Consider the following 22,870-nt stretch of genomic DNA (forward strand, 5'->3'; position numbering starts at 1 on the left):
AAACCCTGTCTACACAACAAAACAAAACCAACCAACTAACTAACAAAAAGCAACCATACAACATTTGACATTTAGGGATATCAGAACCTAAAAATGCCTACTCATTTGATATACTTTGATGTTGTTATGAATACTCAATAATGCTAGATTATCATATAAAACTTTAACTATCCTTTTCTCTTAGACTTATTCCCCAGAATCATTAGCATATGTATTTTATATCAGAGAAGCAGTTTTATCAGTGGTTCTCTTAAGTAGGAATTAAAACAGCAAATGTTTGGAGCAAGCATGGTCTTTGTGACACGAATATTAATAGAAGCTAACCATGTCAGGAGTCACTGCTGTCGTGGCAGGGTTGTTCTCATGGTTATCTAGATAAGAATATATCCTGGGCCTTGTGTTCTGATCTGTCCATGAACTGTTTTCCTTGGGAACATTAAAAGACTGAGTTTGTGCTCACAAAGATTACCATAAACCCATTTAAGGCAAAGATGACCTTTAAAAATATTAGACTAATGCATTGCTTCACAGGGACTCCCAAAGAAACCCATCCAGTTCTTTGCACAAATGAGTAAACTTAAAGTGATTTGACAAGACATAGTTAAGTATTTACTGAGGATTGAGACAAAAACCCAGTTTCCAATTTGTAATTCTTGGAAATGCTTTCTTCCCACACCTTCCTCTCATAAGCAATATATCCCAGTCGTGAGGAGTTAATTCTGAGAGATGATTCAGCAGTTAATACCACCCTTGCAGAGGGCCTGAGTTCAGCTCCTAGCACCCATATCTGGTGTCTCACAACTTCTGTAACTCCAGCTCCCGGAGATGAGCATCCTCTCCTGGACTCCATGGGCACCTATATTTACATGGGCACATTTGTCCACATAACTAAAACACAGTAAGGAAGCCAGATGTGGTGATCAATGTCTTTAATCCCCGTACTAAAGAGGCAGAGGGAGGGAGATTTACGTGGGTTCAAGGCCAGCATGGTCTATGTAGTGAGTTCCAGGAATACCGGTACTATAGTGAGACCCTGTTTCAAAAAGAAAAAAAAAGAAAAAAAAAAAGAAAAGAAGAGTAGCAAGAATGAATTTCAAAAAACTTAAAATGAGGAATTTCATTTTGGTTCATTTCAACTTTGGTGTAATCTCACTTTCATCCAAATGAAAATAATAAACCATTTTAACCCTGTTGCCTGTCTTTATTGTTTTCATATGTTGAAAAGTCAGTATCAGTCCATTGATACCTTGAGAGCTGTTCCATTAACAACCTGATTAAAGAGCCACTTTACGGTAGCATAGTTACATGGTCAAAATAACTTCACAGAGGCCCTAGCCTTCCAAGTGGGACTAAGCTGGTTCATGAAACATACAAACATTATCCAATGACCTTTATCTAGTTTAGCAGATAGTCTGCCTTTATCTAGTTTAGCAGAGCCATTGTCTTTCTCCGGTGAATTACAGAGTGAGTCCTCTATCCCATGTACAGGACTGTCTGCTTATCTTAACATCGTGAGCTGGCTGTTTGCTGCTGGTAGTCAGTCAGTCTCCCACCAACTCTGAATTTTCAAAGCCAGGTTAATCCAGTGCAATGGGCCCAAGTCTGCCCTCTATCATTGACCCAAGTACAGGTTCCCCTTTCCTGAACCTAAAGAGTGTGTACACACATGTTGCCAATACCCAGGGTCGTCTGCCATCACATTCTGCCTGCAGCTTTTCAGCAGCTTCCCGATAAGTCTCCCTGATCTGCTTTTCCTCTTGGGGACCCAGGCTGGTACTAGCAGGAAACCTTTGTGAATCTCCTCTCTCCTCCCTCCAGCTGAGTGAGAGCAGTGCCTTTCTGTTGTCCCTCAGAGAGACCTGCCTTTCTCCCTATGTCAGGTCATCACCCATTATTTTCTCGAGATTTTATGTATATACTCAGTGTTTGCCCCAAAAATGCCTGAAAAGCATATAATTCTGTTTATTTCAATTTGGTTTTCTGAGTCAGGATCTTACTATCTAGCCTAGGCTGGGCGGAGACCTGCTATGTAACCCAAGGTGACCTCGAACTCATATTCCTCCTGCCTCAGCCTCCCAAGTGGTGGGATTACAGGCAAGTGCTACACCCAGCCTTGTTTTTTTCTTTAATATTTACCTTTTCCAGATTTCTTAATTATAACTGTGTATTGAGCACAATGTAATAATTTGATACATGTATACACTGTATCATGGATATGATGGTAATATTTCTATCCCTCTAAACATCATCTCTTTGTGTTGGGATCTTTTGGTCTACTTCAGTCTGGTTCACTACAAAATGTATAGTCATTGTAAAGCAAGGTCCCTTTACTGTTCTGTAGAACAGTGGGACTGATCCTACTTAACGATTTTGGTAGCAGTTCCTCAAACCCGCTGTATCCTACCTTCCCTTGCAAGCCTTCAGTAAACCACTGTTTTACTCTCTACTTCTGTGACATCAACCTTCTTAGCTTCCACGTGTGAATGAAAACTTGTGCTTGCTTTTCTGGTCCCGGCTTGCTTACTTTGTATACATAGTATCCTCCAGTTCCCCTTCAGCTTCCTCGTTTCACAGCAGAGAAAAAGGCATAGAGTGTGCGAAAGCAGTAGGTGTAAAGGCAGTTAAAGCGGAGGGTAAGTTACCTGTCCCAGTTTGAAGAGTAAATGTAGATGTATTACTGGGAACTAATCATGATCCACTAGAGAACAGAAGTAATGATAGACCCAAAGACGTGCAGCCATGTCGGGTGTGCACTCCGGAACCAGTCTGCCTCGTTTCCTGAACCTAAAGAGTGTGTACACACATGTTGCCAATACCCAGGGTCGTCTGCCATTACATTCTGCCTGCATAACTGTATAATCTGTGGCAACTTGTTTCACAGCTTCCTCTCATTTGGTTATAAAATGGGCACAATAACTTTAATTATCTCATAAAATTATGTATTTAAAGAATATCTTCTTTGCATGACAGGAACTCAATAAATTCTAGGGTTTTGGTTTTGGTTTTTGGTTGTTTGTGTTTCGAGACAGGGTTTATCTGTGTAGCCCTGGCTGCCCTAACTTTTCTGTAGACCAAGCTGACTACAAACTCACAGAGATCCCCCTGCCTCTGCCTGCCGAGTGCTGGGATTAAAGGCATGCATCATCACCACCATCCAGCCAGTAAACTATAGCTTTAAAAAGTCTCAATATAGGGGCTGAAAGGATATCTCAGTGGTTAAGAGCCTCTGTTGCTCTTGCAGAAGACTCTGATTGGATTCACAGCACCCACATGGCAGATCATAGTCATCTATAATTCCAATTCCCGGGACTTGGCACTTTTTTGACATCTGTAGGCTCCAGTTACATATACAATGCACAAACATGCAGGCAAACACTCATACACATAAGATAGAAATCTTTTTAAAAATGTCTCACTGTAAATAACCCAGTACAACTTCTTACATATATTGTCAAATCCACCTGGTTGATTTTCTCATTTTCTTCTAGGAAAAACAAATGCAATGAGCCACTTGGAGGCCGTCCAGGGCAGCAGATGACTGGTCCGAGCAGATAAGGTTTCAGGGGCTATGTGAGTGGAGACACATGATTAGAGTCCAAATAAGTGCTGGGCCATATGTGTCAGTCAGGTGAGAAAACATGATGCCTTGGGGGCTTGAAAACTTCATGGTGAGATGACCACTTCAAAGACATCTAGAATACCGTAGAAAATTACAACATACAACAAAAATCAATCCATGATGAAGTCATCCTAAGCGTAAATGAGCTCTTTTAGGGGCTGGAGAGATGGCTGAGCATTTAAATACATGTGTTCTCACAGAGGACCTCGTTCAATTTCCAGCACCCACATAGGGACTCAGGATTTTCCATAATTCTAATTCCAGGGGGTCTGATGCCCTCTTCTGACCTTCATGGACACCAGACAGAGACACGCATGCAGGAAAAACACAAAATAAATTTTTGAAAAAATTTGACTTAGAAATATGTTTAAATTAGCCACTTTAGCATCAAATATTACTTCTTTGGGTGTAAGTATTTGAAAGGCTATTTGCAGTACCAGATAGCACTATCTAAAACAATGTTCTTTACTGGCTTGGAGAGCTGTTTCTATAGCTACTGTCTCTAGGTGCTATTACTGTCTTCTGAGGAAAAGCTGTTTTACCTATAGATCCACGACTCCAACATGAGGCAGACAAAACTCATGATGTTTCATCTATATCCCCACACAGTCCTTATAAAATAAATTTAGGAAACAGACTGGTTTGTTCTGTTAGGAAGTTTTCAAGGAAGAAAGAGTGAGAGTAAATAATTCGTCACCAGGCTTGTCTCCTCATTCAGAACTGACATCTGAAGTTTGGTCTCTCTATGATGGGTGAGTGCCCTGGCTAGTCTCCAGATGGCTGCTCTGTAAGGTATCAGACACACGGAGAGAAGTGTGCTGGCAACCACAGCATGGAAATCAAGAAGTGGCTTTGCAGCGAGAACCAATGAAAAGCCGTCTGCATCAGGTGGGTCTAGGAAAGATGATGTACCAAAATTCAGGTTGTCGGGACCCATGTTCACTCTGAAGCAAGGAGCCCCAAAGCCCAGAGACCTGCTTTCTTCACTAATGGAACACTAGGCGTGTGTATACACAGGCCAGTATATCTACGCATTACTAGAGATTTTTCTTTGTAGAGAAATCTGTTCAGGGCCCATAAGAAAGGGACATGTGTTCTCTACTCCATGCTCATTATATTGGTCAAAACAAGAGTAGACCAGTCTAACAAAATACTATGGCAAGTGCTTTCCTTATGTGTGTCTTCTGTAAATTCAGCTGTTTCCTTCAGCAACACCCAGGACCCTGTCTCAGACAGCACATTATATTGACAAATGATCAACGGCACTTAAGTGTCTCCTAAATTTGGAAGGAATTAAGCCCCTGCATAAATGATCATTCTGGCTTGATGTTCAAGGACGTACCCATCCCCCAACATTCTAATCAGTTATCCTTATAACTTACAATCCATGAGCTGGAAGGAAATATTTAGTTCACTTTATTATGTCATCGCTCTGCTTTTAAAAGTTTAATAGAGCTGGTAGGACTCTTGAGAACCACATTTTTTGTTTATTAAATAAGTGCATCATAATCTGAGTAGAGAAACATTCTTTTGGTTGCTTGTAAATTATAGATGGAATTTCTGAGTACTCTTTAAAGAAATAGGGCATAGTTTTACTGCTGCTTGAAAGTCTTAAGAACTTATGTGACATAAAAGAGCCTTTGAAACAATTTAGTGTATGATTCCGGTTATATAAAACTAACAGAAGACAAAGTTGCAGAGATAAACTACAAGCAGGCATTGGGGAACTTTACAGGTAATGAAAGTGTATTCCCAAACTGGGCTTATAATGATGGCTACATGTTGTGTTAAACTTGTCAAAATTTACCACTGTATTATTAAAATGGGTAATTTACACCTAAAAAATTTTAGTGACCATTGGCTTTGGAGAAACAGGTAGAAGTGGACAAATTCTTGCCTAGTTGAGAATAAGTTAGTTAACCTCCCTCATCTTCAGCACTCTTCTGTGAAGCAGGAATAATATCTAGCTTTGGCTGGTTGGGAAGCTAGAATGGGATAATTTAAAGAATTTGCTGCATAGGTGTCTAGTATCTGTCAGTTCCCTTTCTCTCTCACAGGTGCTCAATGAGTAGTTATAGCCAGTGTCCACCAGGTTCCTGATCGCTGTGTCATGAATGCGGTAAGAACAGCTATAGCTTCTTCTAGTGTCCTTCCTTACAATGTGACCCTGTTACCCCCACCATTTACCGTCCCCTCTTCTTTCCCTTCCCCGCAAGCACCACTTTTCTTACCTGTTATCCAATTCCATTTCTCTGTACTTTTGTGAATCCCACTCTTTTTTCTGTTGGGGAGGGTATGATGCATGTGTGTGTTTGTGTGCTAGTGGGGACATGCACTTGCTTGTGCAGGCGTGCAAGCATAGGACAGAGATTGACATCTGGATGTCTTCCTCAATTGCTTCTCCAACCTATGATTTTTATTTTTATTTTTTACACAGGGTCTCTCACTGAACCTGAAGCTTGCCATTCCCGGTAGACTGGTTAATCAGCAAGCTCCCAGGCATCTGCCTGTCTCCATGCCTGAATGCTGGGGTTGCAGATGTGTACCTCCCCACCCATCTTATATGTGACTGCTGGGATGTGAACTCAGGTCCTCATCTTACGCAGCAACCGTTTCACCTACTGGGCTGTTTCCCCAACACCTGCCATGTGTGTCTTAACCTTCTGCCCTGAACTAATCCTTAATCATTATTTTGCTTATTTTAAAGTTATGTAATGTTTCCAGCAAAGACTAGAAATTATTATGTAAACTCTGATTTATCACATCCTAACATTCTGCTATGCTTCGTAACTTTTCAATTAGACAAATCTGTGAGTTAGTTGAAGTTTTTGTTTTGGCAGTAAAGTGTGATGGAGTAGACTAGATCCCAGCCAAGTCTTTCTTCCATTCATAACATCCACAATAACTGACTGTTTTCATTGGCAAGAAGTGTTTTGGACATTATGTAGAGATGATTTCATCATCCCATGACACGAGATTGAAGAGTCTCATTTTATAGACACATTGTCTACATCCCTATTCCCAATATAGTAGGTGTTGATTCGTGGTTTCAAGTTTTGAAATGTAAAGTTACTGTGGTCAGCCCATCTTAAATGCCTCAAATAGCTTGCTTATAGTATTTTCTCCAGAAATGGTGGACAGAATCAAATAGAAGGTGTAGGTACATAGTAAGTCCCTTCTATATTATAAATGTGCGTCATTTGGGGGTCTTGCCATTAAAACAAAATATTGGGCCCGGGAAGGTGGCTCACTCAGTCAAGTGCCTCCTACACAAGCTGAGGACCTGGATTCAGATTCTCAACACCTGTGTAAAAGTCAAGTGTGGTGGTGTGTGACTGTAAGTTCAGGGCTAGGCAACTAAGTCAGACCCATCTCTGGAACTCATTGACCAGAGAGCCTAATTGAGTCAGTGAGCTCCAGGGATGGTGAGAAACCTTGTCTGGATGATGATGATGATGATGATGATGATGATGATGATAGAGTGTAAGACACCAGATCTCTGGCCTCTTATACGCATGCTCAGACATGAGCAAAAACATACAAATAACACACACACATACAAATTAAGTACTAGAAAATCAGAAGTCTTTCCATCCTTCCTTTTAGTGTTTTATTCTTTCTCTTCAGTCTGTCTCGTTGCTCCCTTCCTGTTGGGTGAAAAGGTCTCAGGGTAGGCCAGGCTGCCTGGAACTCCTGCCTCAGACTCCCAGGTGCTAGGATTATAGTCATGACCTGGTTTCAGTTTAAGAACTGGGATACAGGGCTGTCTTTGTTTCGTCCCCATGTGTCCTCTTGTCTCATCAGCTCTATTCAGCAGCAGCATTCACTATAAAACATAACCACGCACGATGCACTTGCTTTAGGTGTCATTTCCAGTATTTTATTATTTGGCAACAGCCATATTTTTACCAGACAACAGGCATGTCTGTTGTTTCGTGGTGAATCTCAGGGGCCTCGGGCTATAAGTTTTTAGAATGAGTGACTGTTCTCTTTCCTGGTCAGACTTCTTTTTCTTGTAGTCCTTGGCCTATGACTTCCCCTTCCCTCTTTCCTTTGAATCAGTCTTTGTATCTTCACCACCAGCATTTATTTTAGAATTAAAAGTCCCATCAACCGGCCTTTCTTTTGTTATATTTTCCCCTGCCCTTTCTCTTGGACCTTAACACCATTCACCAATCCCTGCTGCTCATCTTTTCCTCCTTTTGATCCTCTCTCTCCTTAAATGAGAGCTGGGTTGACAGTGTTTATTAAAAACTGACTCACGACGAAGATACAATTAGTTCTATAGTCAATAAAGTATAAAATCTTCCCTTTAAAACAATACTACAAAGGAAACTCTTCTCGCCCAGATGATTTTTTAGGTGACGATCAAAGGGAACCCGATTTTCAAAACTTGCTTTTCCTCTTATGGACAGAAGTCTGCTAGGTAACCTAATTAGACTCTTTCTTTCCCTCTATGTTTAGGAGATAGAGCAACCCTGAAGTGGACCTGGTCCCCAAGCCTCTCCTTTGGAACCGAATGCTCATGAGTGACATTAGCAGTATCACTCCTCCTTTGCAGGTCAGCCTCTGCTACTGCACTAAGCTAAGCCTGGCATTAAGAAGCTTATCGGTGCCTCATCCTTGGGCTATGGAATCCAATGTTCTTATCAGAAATAGAGCTGATGTTCTGATTGCTAACCTCATGACTTAGCTGTTATCTTACAGCTTTGGAATAGCAAAAGCCATTTTGGGAGGTTTGAACTAAATTTATACTTTCCAAAAAGCCAGCCAGAATATGAAGGAATTTACATGCATTCTTCACCTAGCAGCTCCTGACTTCAACACCTCATATCCCAGCAGTCAGAGCCAGGAAACTAACATCCACTGGAAACATCTTTTAAGTCTTGCCGCTGACTTCCCACGGAGGCTCTTTTGTGTTCCAGAACCTTATCAGTGACGTTGGCATTTCGTTGACTAGTTGTTCTTGGTCCTCTGCAGTCTGTTCTTGTTCCTGTCCTTTTCCTGTTTTTCACAACCTTGATATATTTGAGGAGTATACATTATTTTGTCATACGTCTCTCAGTTTTGAGTTTGATGTTTTCTTGTCATTGACGCTATTACATGTTGGCTGAGAATACTATGAAATGGTGCTACATCCACACGGCATCACAGCACGCAGTTTGTGATGCTGACATGTCATCTTATTCAACCGGCAGTCACTTTGTTTTGTGTTTTTGCCAAGTTCCTTTCTTTTAAAAATCATCCTTTTCCTCCTTGCAATAAATACGCATCTTTGCGGTTACATTAAAATGGTGTGAACATTGCTCCTCCTCACACGTTTCCGCCCAGCATCGCACAGCAAGTGGTCTAGCGGCCTCCCCAGCCCCACCTGCTGCTTTTAATCATTTGTCAGATGAGCTCATGGCTATTTACCATGAGTTCTGATTTTTCTAGGTTTGGCTGTTTGTTATATTTTATGGTTTATGACTGAATGCTTTATTTATCTATCTATTTATTTTGATGCTCTCATTTTTCTAGTGCTCCTTCAAGATGGGGTGTGTTTTTGTTTGTTTTTGCTTTTCTTGGAGCAATTTATTAGTTTGTAATGTTTTATGGTTTATGACTGAATGCTTTATTTATCTATCAATTTATTTTGCTGCTCTCATTTTCTAGTGTTCCTTCAAGTTGGAGTACGTTTTTGTTTGTTTTTGCTTTTCTTAGAGCAATTTATTATTTTCTGGCACGACAGCATGTTTTTGTATATTCTTTGTGCCCGGCCCTGTAATCAAATATTTCTTCAAGGAACACTTGTTCTTCTGATTGCGAAACAGTGCTTAGAAACCAAGATGCGAACCAAGATCTGGAAAAGAACTTGACAACAGCTAGTAAAGTTGTAGGTGCGTGCGTGATATGAATTAGTCATTTTAACCAACACGACAAGAATATCTTGGAGAAAGTTTCTGCTTATGTGCAGTTGAAGTCATATAGATTTGATAGCACAAAGCTAAAATCAATAGATTTCCGTCAGAAGGAAAACATGGCATAGTCCTGAAATATAATGCTCTAACTCAGTCAAAACAAATAAGATATATATCTGTAAATTGGCATGGATACGTGCCAGCTATGTCATTTCTAATAAAAAAAAGAATACAGTGGTTCCACTAACATGAAGTCCAGCGATAGAGAACCGTATGTTTGTAAAGATGTGTAAGTGACAAGAAAGGGACAGTGACTACAAAGTCCATCGTGGCAACATGCTACAGATAAAATGCAGTCCCCGGATCTCAGAGGTATTGGCAGTATCTTATTTCTTATCTTAATACTGAGATAATGCCAGTTCGTTTTACTTACAGATACACGCAAAATGTCACATAATTAGGAAGAAGAAGATGGAAAGGGGGAAGAAGCTAAGTGGAAAGGAAAGAAACTAAAGGAAAGGAGGAAGAAAGAACACGGACCTGGGACAAAAGGTCATTCTTGTACACAATGTCTTAAGATCTGGGTGGTGACTTAGATCCTGCTACAATTATCTGTGTGGCTTCCACTGAGTTACTGAACATCTCAGAGCCTTGGCATCACACCAGCTGAATAGAAATGATGTGCTCCGTTCCATCTACTCACACTGCTACTTTGAGAATAAAGTGACATATTAATACCTATATGCCAGAACTTCGGCAATAGTGGGGGCTAGAGAGGTGGCTCAGTAGTTAAGAGTGCTTGTTGCTCTTCCAGAGGACCTGAGTCTAGTTCCCAGCACCCATGTTGGGCAGATCACAACTGCCCGCTACTTCAGCTCTAAGGCATCTGACACCCTCTTCTGGCCTCTGCAGGCACTTACACACACACGGCTCACACATGGCTCACACATGCATAACATGATTCACACATACACACACACATGGCTCATACATACACACACATGGTTCACACATACACATACGTCACACACACACACACACACACACACACACACACCTTTACAAAAGGAACGATGATTTTTGTTTTTGACAGGCTGACCTCAAACTCATGTAGCTGAAGATGGCCTTGAACATTTAATCCTCCTACCTCTACCTCCTGAGTTCTGGGATTATAGGCGTGTACCACCATGCTGGTTTTTTATGTGTTTTGGAGATCTTTCATTCTAGGCAAGCATATGTTATAGCCCTATCCCATGTTTGAAAATACATAAAGAAAATAAAATTAATATCCCAAGTTCTTCTCTTCCAGAAGAGAGTCATTGGTTGCCTGTAGTTCTTTGTCTAGTAGGTAGGACCCCCATGGAATTTCCTCCTTTTGTGTTAGCTTGTCCATTGGTATTGCCATTGTTCTGGTCATGTTTAGGCAACCATATTGTTCAAATATCATGAGGGCAGCTTCTCTGTCATTTCTAGGAGACAATCTCAACAGCAGACTTTTTGGTTCTCTGGATCTTACAATCTCTCCACCTTCCCTAAAGTTTCCTGGGCCCTAGGTGCAGAAGTTCTGCCATAGATGCATCTGTTGGGGCAGGGCTCTCCAGGGTCAGGTGATCCCTGCATCTTGACCACTTGTGTTTTCCTGTAATGATCTGTTTGCTGCAAATTGTTTCTTCGGTGCAGGGTGAGATCTACATGTAATCTGTGGTCCTACGAGTACGTTTTATAATGCAGTTAGGAATTATTCTGTTCTAGTAAAGAGGCGGTAGTTCTAGGAAAGTTCTTCTCTAAGATCTGTGATCTCACTAGCCCCAGGGAGTGGCTAAGTTTCTAGTAACATATATGATTTTCCTCCTGTTGAGTTTTGGGTCTTGAGTCCAATCAGACAACTGTTGGTTACCACCCAGAGGTGAGTGCCACCCTTACATCTTTAGGAATATCTTGCTGTGGTCATTGCTGTGGTTCACAGGCATCACAGCTTCATCAGACTATTGACCACTTTCCTCCACAGGCATCTTGCACAGCACCGTCTGGTACCATGGAAGCCAGATTCCAGGAGCTTCCAGGTTAGACCCAGCCTTAATCTTCCAAGTCCTGTGTCTAAAGTATGCAGTGTCTTCAGCAACAGAGAACTACCTTTAACCTCTGAAAGGCTACCAAGAGCAGCAGCAATAACCTATACTATTTTAGGAGTGACTTGGACTACCCTGACCAACAGCAACAATGGTGGTTTCTCATGCCAGGTACTAGAAGTCCTATTAGATAGTCTGTGACTCTTGTGAGTACTACTGTCAGTCCATGTGGAATGACTTAATTTTATACACACACACACACACGTATAGAAACATAGGTTTATATTTTAAGCACCCCTCTCCACTTTCCCTTCATACCACCTGTATTATATTATGGTATTCCTTTTCTGCCCCTCACCCCACCCATGACCATAGTCCCCTTATAGTTTCCTACTTTCTGTGGTTATTCCAAGTTACATAGCTATATCTGAATATTCGGCACTAGGAACCACAGATGAGAGAACGTGTAGTACTTGTATTTCTGGATCTGGGTTACCTCGCTCAATACAGTATTCACCCATTTACTTTCAAACATCGTGGTTTTATTTTCCTATATTCCACTAGGTATATGTACCACATTTTCATTATCCACTTGTCTGTTGAAAGGACACTTAAGCTGTTTCCATTTCCCACCCATTGTGAACAAAGTAAAATGAACATTGTTGAGCAAGTGTCTGTGACGTAGGATGTTGAGTCCTTTGGGAATATGCCATGCAGTATAGTGGTACTAGCAGGGTCATATGGTAGGTTTATTTTTACCTTTTTCTAGGAGTCTCCATACTGATTTCCAGAGTGGCTGTACCAGTTTACATTCCTACCAACAATACCTTGGCATAAACCTAACCAAGGGAGTGAAAGACCTCTACAATGAAAACTTCATATCTATGAATAAAGAGATTGAGGAAGATATTAGAAAATGGAAAGACCTGCCACGTTCATGAATTGGTAAAATTAATGTCGTGAAAACTACTATCCAACCAAAATCGAGTTTGCAGACACAATGCAATTCCAACCAAAACATCCACAGCATTAAAAAAAAAATAGTAAAAAAAATCCCAAGCATGTATGGAACCACAAAAGATGCTAGATAGCCAAACCAATCTTGAGCAAAAAGAACAATATTGTTGAGATTACCATTCCAGATTTTAAGATATATTATAGAGCTATAATAATAGAAACAGACACGTAGACCAGTGGAAAAAACTAGAAGACCCAAACATGAGTACATGACATAAGTATAACCTTCTTGTATTTGACAAAGAAGCCAAAAGCATACCTAGGAGAAAAGACAGCATCTTCTACAAGTGGTACTAAAAAACTGGATATCCTAATATAGATGAGTGGAATTAGACTCATATGTATCACTCTGCACAAAAATTAACTGCAAATGGATCAACAACCTCCATTTGATGCCTGAAATGCCAAACCCACATAAGCAAGGTGGTCCCCTACAAGATATTTTAAGGATTCATGCATTATGCTGGCCTGCCCCTGTCACCTGGCAGAATGCACTTGGGCAGTGCCCTGGTCAGCCCAGGTTTCCATGACTACTAACTACTCTGCACACAGGTGCAAAGGACCCCTTTAGAAGAAAGACTTCTGCCCACTTAAGCTCTCTTTCTGCTCTCTCTTTCCCTCTCGCTTTCTCTCTCTCTCTCTTTCCTGCTGTTCACCTGGGGCATACAGGACTTTTCCTGTCTCCCTCTTCTCTCCTATCCTCTCTCTGTCTCTGTGTCTCTTTACCTCTTTTCTCTTTCCTTTCCCCTGTCCTTTCTAATAAAATGTTCACTTAAGCTCTGTCTGCCTGGCATGTTTGTTGCTCCACCTCGGTCAATATTACCTGCCATGGACCCTGCCAAGGTTACACAAGCTCTTTATTCCTAACCTAATAGGTGTAGGAAAGGACTTTCTGGATAGGACTCCATTTGCTCAGAAATTAAGGCTAACAGTTGACAAGTAGAATCTCACAAAATGAATTCCTTTATTCTCAGAAGCTTGTCATTTTCTGAAAATATTATCTAAGTAGTTCGTGTGTAGGTAATGTTTTCTTTGACCTAGATCCCAAGAACCCATATGATAGGAGAGAAGTTGAAACACATGAAACCAAGTATAGTGATGCTTTCAACTTTACTCTTTTCTCAGGCTCCCTGGTATTTTCTAAGACAAAACTTGATTCTTTAATATGTTAATTGTAGCTGTTATTAAACTGACTTCATAATTCACTGAGAGACTGTAACTTGAAAAGCACACATGTAAAGCATGTGTTAGGACACACATGAAAGAGCAAGCAAAATGAGAAAATAGAGGGAAGACAAAAGGAGTTAACTCAAATCTATCCATACGTAAGCAAATGGTATATACACTGTGCTTTCTAATTTTTTCTAGTATTTTGAAAATATTATCCTCCTCCAAAATTGTAAAATCTATGGACCCAAAAGAATATTTCTACTGTTAATTACCAAGATAAAGTTATCTTGAGTTATTCAATACGGATACATTTCAGATTTGTACACATTGCAGCATAGTCTACCTCAATCTGAAGAAATCAGAAGATATGACCTGGGATCTAAGTCACTGTTACCCTGAAGAAAACATTTCATTTCTCTTGGAGTCAGTCTTCTCATTTGAAAAATTACAGAGATTTATAAGTTCTCTTCTGGAAAAAAAATAAATTTGTATTCGTTTTAGGTCTCCAGGGAGTCTCAATGGTTCTCATGCTCACACTCTAGTTGATTGTGTTACAATGGAGGGAGTCTACCAGTCTCATCATATGATCTGCAGTACTGGCATTAGTGAGGAGTAGGACGATTCGTTGAGCATGCTTCTTGCAAATGTCCAGAAATGGAAAAATTTTAAAAAGGTATTCATCATTTTTTTCATTATTTGTTGATTGGGTGCAGTGCAGTTTAGTTACTACAGTGTCAGGAGCCTTCTCAAGTTAAGAAAAGGGGATTATACTGGTTTGAACCTGTACCATTAGATGTGCCCATATTCCATGGTAGTTACATGGCTTCAGTTGCTGTCAGGTAACTCAAGGAACAGTGTTGATTTATGTTTATATTTTTAAAAAAGCATCTGTTTTTCCAACCACATTATTCATTTCTGTTAGTCATTGTAACCATCCATGCTCTAGAATGAGATGTGATTAAGAGATTTGGTGTTTTCAGGTCACTGCAATCTTGGAAAATTCCTGTGAGATCAAAGACTGCAAGAGACTCTGCTCCAGCCATGCCAGGCTATTTTCAGATCTCTGAGAGCCTTTTGATCATTTTCGCATGTCTTTTTTGTGTGGAAAATTTCAAACATAAATAATACAATAAACCCCATTTACTCATCATTCAGCTCCAATTATGGCTTTTACTCCACCATCCCTGTTTTACATTTCTATCTAATGAGAAAGAGTACTCCCCTGCGGTCCATCTCTTAACCCCAAATGCAAGCAGTAATTTTACACCTCATATTATCTTTTTTACCTATTCTACAGCTTAACATAAGTGGAATTTAGAGTGTATATCCTTTAGTACCTAGATTCTCTTCTTAACATTCATTGGCATTATTCTGTGTATTGACATGGTAATTCATTCTTTGTATTGCTACATGATTCTGCACCATAACATGCTGGCCCATTCTCTTGTTGATGGGCACTTGTATTTCTACATGGCCTTATCTTACCAGAGAATGCCTGGCACATCCTGTATTCCCCGTCTCTACATGGCATCCCTCTGCCATATCTCTCTGCCTATCTTCTCCAGAATTCTCCTCATCTCCTAGCCACACCTATCTTCCTGCCTCTATTGGCCAAACAGTGTTTTACTCATCAACCAATAAGAGAAACATATATACAGAAGTACATCCCCCATCATCTCCTCTTTTCTATCTAAATAAAAGAAAGGTTTTAACTTTAACATAGTAAAATTATATATAACAAAACTGTTAACAAATAAGAACTATAGTTAATAATATTTAGTCCATTATTAACATCTGACAAAATTTAAAGAAATATTCTATCATCTATCCTATCTTTGTGAGTCTAAAGTCTTATATGTAATTTGTCTTTTATCATAACTAAGGAAAACTATAACTATCTGTCTTCAACTTCATCAAAGAAGGATAATATATAAACTCTACAATTGACAGAGACATCTTGCTGTGTGGACAGTCATCCAAAGTTTCTCTGTAACATTGGAGCATCTATCTTCAGCCAATAGGCCATAGTGTGTCTGGCAGACACCTGATCAAAGCAGGACATTTTAAACTGTCCATCTGTGTTGGCAGTTTGCCAGCCAATTTTCTCTGTGTCCTGAAGAATGACTGGCAGATTCTTCCATGAAGCAGGAACCCTAAGGACTGTTCCGTTTTGTTTTTTCAAGTTCAGCAGTCACTTTCCTGTGGGTCCTGCATGCCCAGTTTATACAGCACACAGTTCCTGCAAGAGCAGTTTCTTGCCCAAATGATACTAGTCTTGCCATGTCGAAGGCAAACTCTGTAACAAGTTTCTTTAATGCCCATCTTCCTCTCTGAAATAATTGATATTGCCAGGAGCAGTTGTGTTTCACTGTCATGAAAAACCTTAAACCATTTTAAATGCCATATTCTGTAGGTATTTGAAATGTTTGAAGATTATCTATCCACTTGAAATATATCTCTGTATATCTAAAAAATCTAACTAACATAGCTAAAAGTTTTGGCTATTATAGGTGACTACAATCTGTATCTAATTATACATTACATTTTTAAAAGAGCTAAACAAGAGGAGAAATATACCTATAACAAATTGACCTTAAATTTGTATCAATAAATCAATAAAAATCCATACCAATACAAAGTATTCATTTCTATATCATATCCCCCCTTTTCTTTAGAAGGAGATTGACTGTGATTATTAACCATTTATAACCAACCCCATTTAACTAAAAAAAATTATAAACAATATTTGGGAATTTGGGCATCATTCTCTCCAAACCACTTCCTATGTTTGGGTGTGCTGTTAATACCATGGGGATTCTGAGAAAACCCAGAAACCTGGCTAAATCCAGGCTGTGGTAGTCTGAGGCTGCATCATCTCAGCTGTTTTGGATGTTGGATCACCCGGGCTACTGCTTCAGGGGGTCTTGCTTGATCAACTCACATTAGTCTGAGAGGAATCCACAGCTTTTCATCTTCTGTGGAAACAAAAGCAGAACTTCTTTTTCAAAATAAGCTGTCCTTAGACTTAAATTTTGAAGTCAAAGCATTTTTAAAATATGTAGGTTGGATTAATCTGGCAACATTTAGATTCAAAATGTCTGTTAGCAGCTGCTGCTCCTTCCTCAACAATCAAACAGTTTAAAGACAACACAATAACAAACAGTATCCAGACTCTCTGTGTATTTTCCATCTTTATGTGGCTTTTTTATTACTCTGTTTCTTCTACTTTTATTTTTATTTTTATTTTTTTGCTTTCTGAGACAGGGCTTCTCTGTGTGTTTTGCCTGTCCTAGAATTCACTCTGTAGACCAGGCTAGCCTTGAAGTCATGGAAGTCTTCTTGCCTCTGCCTCCTGAGTGCTGGGATTAAAGGCATATGTCACCACACCCAGCTACCCTATTTCTTTTTTAACCACTTTATCCTTTTTCTTTTCTCTCCCAAGCCTATGTATATTTTTAAACACATTGTAAACCCTTTAGAGGTTTGTCTTCATCTGAATCTGTCTTTACTGTATATCTCTATCTTCTTCTGGCCATGAGCATTTTATCTGCTAAACAGCATGGCTAAAATTAAAGCGGACATTTTAGCTGCTGTCTTTCCAACATGGTGGGTGTGTGTTTACCCCCAGCACTGGGAGCTGTGCTCACCACCTTGACTCTTAAACCTTTTGTGGCTGTATGAGTAAAAGCTAAATCTGCTATGCAGTGTGCTGTGCAGCTTGGAGATGTGGTCCCTGCTGCTGCCAGCTGCTCCTACACACCATTTAATTGTTTGGTAGCAGGGCTTCTTAAATTCTCTCCCCCCCCAACCCCCCCTCCCCCCGCAAGTGCTGAGTCAGGAAGCCTCTCTTAAAGGAGCTGCAAGCCTCTGCTTGCCTCTAGCAAACAGAGCCCACCTGAGAAAATGCTGCTACCAAGAAGCCATACTTGACTTTGTTCTTTTGTTTTTAGAATCACTTATTACGCTTTTGTCAGGTTTTTACTTGTGAAAATCTCGCCCCGAATATGGGTGCCATTTTGTTGCTGGAGTTTCTTGTTCTGCCAGGTCCCGCTGCCTTTCTCAGCCCCAAATAAGCACACAGATGCTATGTTAATTATAAAATTGTTGGCTGATTTCTAGGGCTTCTTACTGGCTAGCTCTCTCTTAATTGTTAACCCATAACTACTAATCTATGTATTTCTGCATGACCTTATTTTACCAGAGAATGCCTGGAGCATCCTGTCTTCCCGGTCTCCACATGGAGTCCCTCTGCTGTCTCTCTCTGCCTACCTTTCCCAGAATTCTCCTTGTCTCCTTGCCCCGCCTATCTTCAGCCTCTATTGGCCAAACAGTGTTTTATTCATCAACCAATAAGAGAAAAATATATACAGAAGAATATACCCCATCATCCTACCAATAGTTGAGATTCTCACTCTTAAATTTTAGCTCTTCTAATGGGCATGGAGTAAGGAAATTGGCATTTCAGACACAATTTAGCCTCCCTTTAGACTCAGTTTTTCCATATACAATACAATAAAACAGGATTTTAAGGTAATAATGTATTTGAAGGGCTTTCTAAATTGTGACTCTAGAATCACTGCAATCTATTACTCATACTGACAGAAGCTGAGGTTCCAGGTGCTCAATGCACTACAGGATGGACAGACAGGATCAGATCAGGCTGAGAAATAAAGTACATGGCCCTTAAAGCCCCTTCCTTTTGTGATACAGCTTATCCTTGTCAGCTAGTGGAAAAAGATAAATCCAGAGAGTTAATTTACTGGTACTCCACTGTCTAAGACTTCTAATCATCATCGTGTCTGTGTACCAGATGTGTAGTAAATGAGAAATTATATATGAGTTATTCATAGCCTCACACTTCTCATAAGTGTGTGAATACTTGTCTCTTGCTCATCCAAAGGAAGAAGCCTTTCTTTGAGGAAATACCAAAATCTTCAGGCATGCTACCCAATAGGTACCACAGAAGCTTTTTACTAATACTCCCTCAACAACAGCTGTGCTACATCTTCATAATTTAATCAAATAATTACATTTATTGACAATCAACCATTGCAGCCCCATAGAGATACTTTTAAGATTTATGTTTACTTATGTGACTATGTGTGGATGCCCCTGTGTGCATGGGTGGATGCCCCTGTGTGCATGGGTGGATGCCCCTGTGTGCAGGGGTGCCTGCAGAGACTAGAAGAGGGTGTCAAATCTAGAAGTGAAGTTACAGGCAGTTTGAGTCGCCCAATACAGGTATGGAGAACCAAACTTGGGTTCCCTGCAATAGTAGCAGGTGCTCTTATCTGCTGAGCCATCTCTCCAGCCCCACACATAAAGCTATTTTATTTGAAGTAAAGTGAAGTAACCATAGTAAGAGTGGCATTTGAGGACTGGAGAAATGAGTAAAAGGACTTGCCGTGCAGGGCTGGTAACCTGAGTTCTGCCCCCAAAACCCACAGTGGAAAGAGAACCAATCCATGAAGATTGCCCTCTGTCATCCATACACGTAACAACCTCACATTTGAACGTGTGCGCGTGCGCACACACAAATAATTTAAAGTGATTGGCATTGGAGTAGAGATTGGTACATTGATAGACTCTAAAGAGCAGGATTGTAAACACAGTACATTAGCCTCAGCATTTTGCTTTAAAAGGATAATCTTGTGGCACTTGACCTGTAAAGAAATATGGTTAAAATTTATAGCACAAGGAAACAATTTCCTTTTGATATAGGCAACAACTTCTCATTGATAAGAAAGCTAGTGTGTTCTCTTGCTGTGTATGTTCTGTAGAGCTTTTCTGGCCTGTCCTCATGTCTTCTGAGAGGGGCATCTTGTTTTCTTGAGCAATCTAATTGGGCTTTGTAACTGGGGTTAAGGAGGAGCATGCAAGGATCCTGTGTGGAAAGAAAGGATATACTTTATGCTTTTTAAAAACCATGTTCAGGAAGAACAGCATATGCTCTTTTAAGGTCCCTTGTGAGGTGACAGGGAAGGAAAAATGTCATGTCAGAGGAACTGGGTCCAAAGCTGGCTCCTATCACCCAACTAGACTAAAAGACACATGGGTTTTTGTTTTGTTTTTCATTTCAGTCTGGGATCAGTGTGTGAAAAGTCCCAAGGATATTTCTGGATACAGTGTGTGTCTGGAAGAACTGTGGGCCAGTTAGTATTCAACATGACAGTACTCACTAGCCATGACTGTAGCTCTAATTTTTTAGGCTTTGCTATCTGGAAGGACCCAATCTAGGAGGTTTGTGTGTTGGGATTCACAGGTGAACAAGTTCTCTGTCTGTGTGACATGACAGACGCTCATGTTCATCACAATGGGAAGATGGTCAGAAATTAGGTGAGAGATTCTTTTGTCGGATTATGAGAATCTAAATAAGCTGAGAAATAATATATGATGGGTGCTAGACACTGGTGGAAAGCCTTGCTGGGAAGAGTCTCTAGTGTCAACATCTGTAGGTATACAGCATTCTGGTTTTCATTGTGACTCTTGGCCAGTTTTTTATTTAGAAATAGTGATGATGGTGAGTGAGAGGGGTGACTCATGTATCTTCTTACTCTTTTATAAATCTTAGCCTGAATCATAGAAGGAGTCTGTAGCCCTTTCCCACGGTTTTAGTCCCACAGGAACACACGGCTTACCTCCCCCAAACGTCTTTTAATGTTTCTGCCCCCAGATCTTGTTTGCTGGAATGCATCTACAATTCCCTGAGAGCATACTCACATAGATGCTCAGATGCTTAGAACAGTATCTAATTTTGTTTGAATACAGTTAAGGATTTGTTTGAATCCTTGCTAAATGCAAAATACTCCAGAGGTGACCCCGAGTGAAGCACGACGGGAGGGGGCATTTGGATCAAGCACAGGACGGCAGCACCAGGTAGAACACTATTTACTATTGCAGCTTCAGCTTTCTGCCTTGACCAGATGGGGGAATGTGGCGCAGCGGGCTGCTGTGGTGATGAATTCTGGGAAGCTTCTGCCAAGCTGGTTTCAAACAGAAGAACCCATCTGCAGCCAGGCGTTGGTGGCGCATGCCTTTAATCCCAGCACTCGGGAGGCAGAGGCAGGCGGATCTCTGTGAGTTTGAGACCAGCCTGGTCTACAGAGCGGGTTCCAGAACAGGTTCCAAAAAAAACACAGAAAAACCCTGTCTTGAAAAACAAAAACAAACAAACAAAAAAAACCCCACCTGCCATGTTGCCATGTGTGCAAGGAGCTGGTGATCTTGGGGGTGACATTGTGATTTCCATCTGTAGAGAAGAGACTCCCCTCAGGGTTCTCTGCTTAATTCTTTGATGAAAGACACACTAACTTCTATGTCACTTTGTTTCTTTGTGAAATTTGAAATAACCTGAGATGCCAAGTAAATAAAAGAAACCAAGTCACTGCAATTGCATGTTTTATAAAAACTTCGAAGGTGATGGTTGTAGATTCTTGACATAATTTTCCTTGGCTTATACAAAAAGTGTTGAGCTGGATTCTAGGCTAAGGTCCAGTGAGTCCTAAGTCAGGAGAGCTCCTCCAGAGTTTCAGGTAGGCATGAATGAAAGAAGTAAACCATAATAGAATTTAGTAAGTTCTTAATAGAAATACACAATTCTGTGAGAATGAAAAAAAACATACTTAATGTCTCACTTGCATGGACAAAACAAATATCTTGAGACAAGTCTTTAAGGATGAGCAGGGACCCCTGAGGAGGCTAAGGGGAACCTGAGACAGAAACTAGATTCAAGTAAAGCGTCGGTGAAGAGAAGCATTCCCGACTTGACAAGTCAGGAACCCAGAGACATCCAGATGTGTGGGAGGTTGCCTTCTTTCCAGGACAGACCTAGCACAGACTTTCTGTAAGCTGTTTCAGGACAGCAGAAGCAGACTGAGTAAGTCATAGGGATACGACTTCCTGGAGAACAAAATATTTGCAAACACTTTCATGGAAATGGGACAATGAACTCAAAACAACCGCAGGGTTTCCAGGCTGTCTCTGTGTGTGGTTTCTGGAGGAGTCATTGTGTTCTAGAGGGATCCTACCGGAAATGTCATAAGGTTTCAGACACCTCAGATAGTGCCAGCCTCCTTTCCTGGCCCCAAGAAAACATCCTTGTCTCCACCCCCTGCAAACATTTTCTTTATGCTTCGCAGAAGTAGGAGTGCCTTCCCGGTCTCAGCTTCTGGGGATACCATAGTAAATTCCTACAAACCAATGGCTCTCAGCAGAAGACTATTCTCAGTTGAGTAAAACAGAATCTGAAATCAAGCTGCCAGTGGGTTGTTTGTTTGGGGGTAGATTAGGGAGAACTGTTCCCCGCCTTCTCCTAGGATCTAGAAAACTTGGACCTTGCAGACAGCACTCTAGTCTCTGCCTCCATCCTCACCTTCTGGTGCCACAAATTCTCCCCTTTCTCTTATAAAGACCCTAGTCATTGCATTCAGGACATGCCACCAATCACGGACCATCTCATCCCCAAATTCTTAGCTTAGTCAGCTGCAATGACCTTATTCCCAAGTAAGTTTACATTCAGAGCTGTTCTTTTTTTGTTTGTTTGTTTGTTTGTTTGTTTTTTTGTTTTTCAAGACAGGGTTTCTCTGTGTAGTTTTGGAGGCTGTCCTGGCACTCGCTCTGTAGACCAGGCTGGCCTCGAATTCACAGAGATCCGCCTCTCTGCTTCCCGAGTGCTGGGATTAAAGGTGTGCTCCACCAACACCTGGCCTCAGAACTGTTCTTAAGACTTGGAGTGTTCCTAAGGAAATATTTCTTAGCAAATTCCTATATGTCATCTTGGAGCAAAATTACATGTTGGAAGCTGTTGGGAAAAGTGTATACAATGAAGGATATCCAATGTAGGATATTGAATTCACTTTTATTTTGAGCCTGAACCCAAGCAGCCGCACAGAGTTGGAGAAAGAAAACTCATGCCGACTGCTTTTACTTTCAAGTTAGGACCACTGACCTCAAATGACCCCTCTGTGCTTCTTGGTCATTATTTGACACCTTTTCCTCTTTCTGAATCTTGAATGACTATCTCCTTCTGTCTCCCCAGTCTTCCGGAAGTCCCTCCTCCTCAGTCACCAGCCATTGGTGATAACATCCCAGAAGAG

Source organism: Mesocricetus auratus, unplaced genomic scaffold (genome assembly GCF_017639785.1).
Source record: "Mesocricetus auratus isolate SY011 unplaced genomic scaffold, BCM_Maur_2.0 Super-Scaffold_100019, whole genome shotgun sequence".
Classification (NCBI taxonomy): Eukaryota; Metazoa; Chordata; class Mammalia; order Rodentia; family Cricetidae; genus Mesocricetus; species Mesocricetus auratus.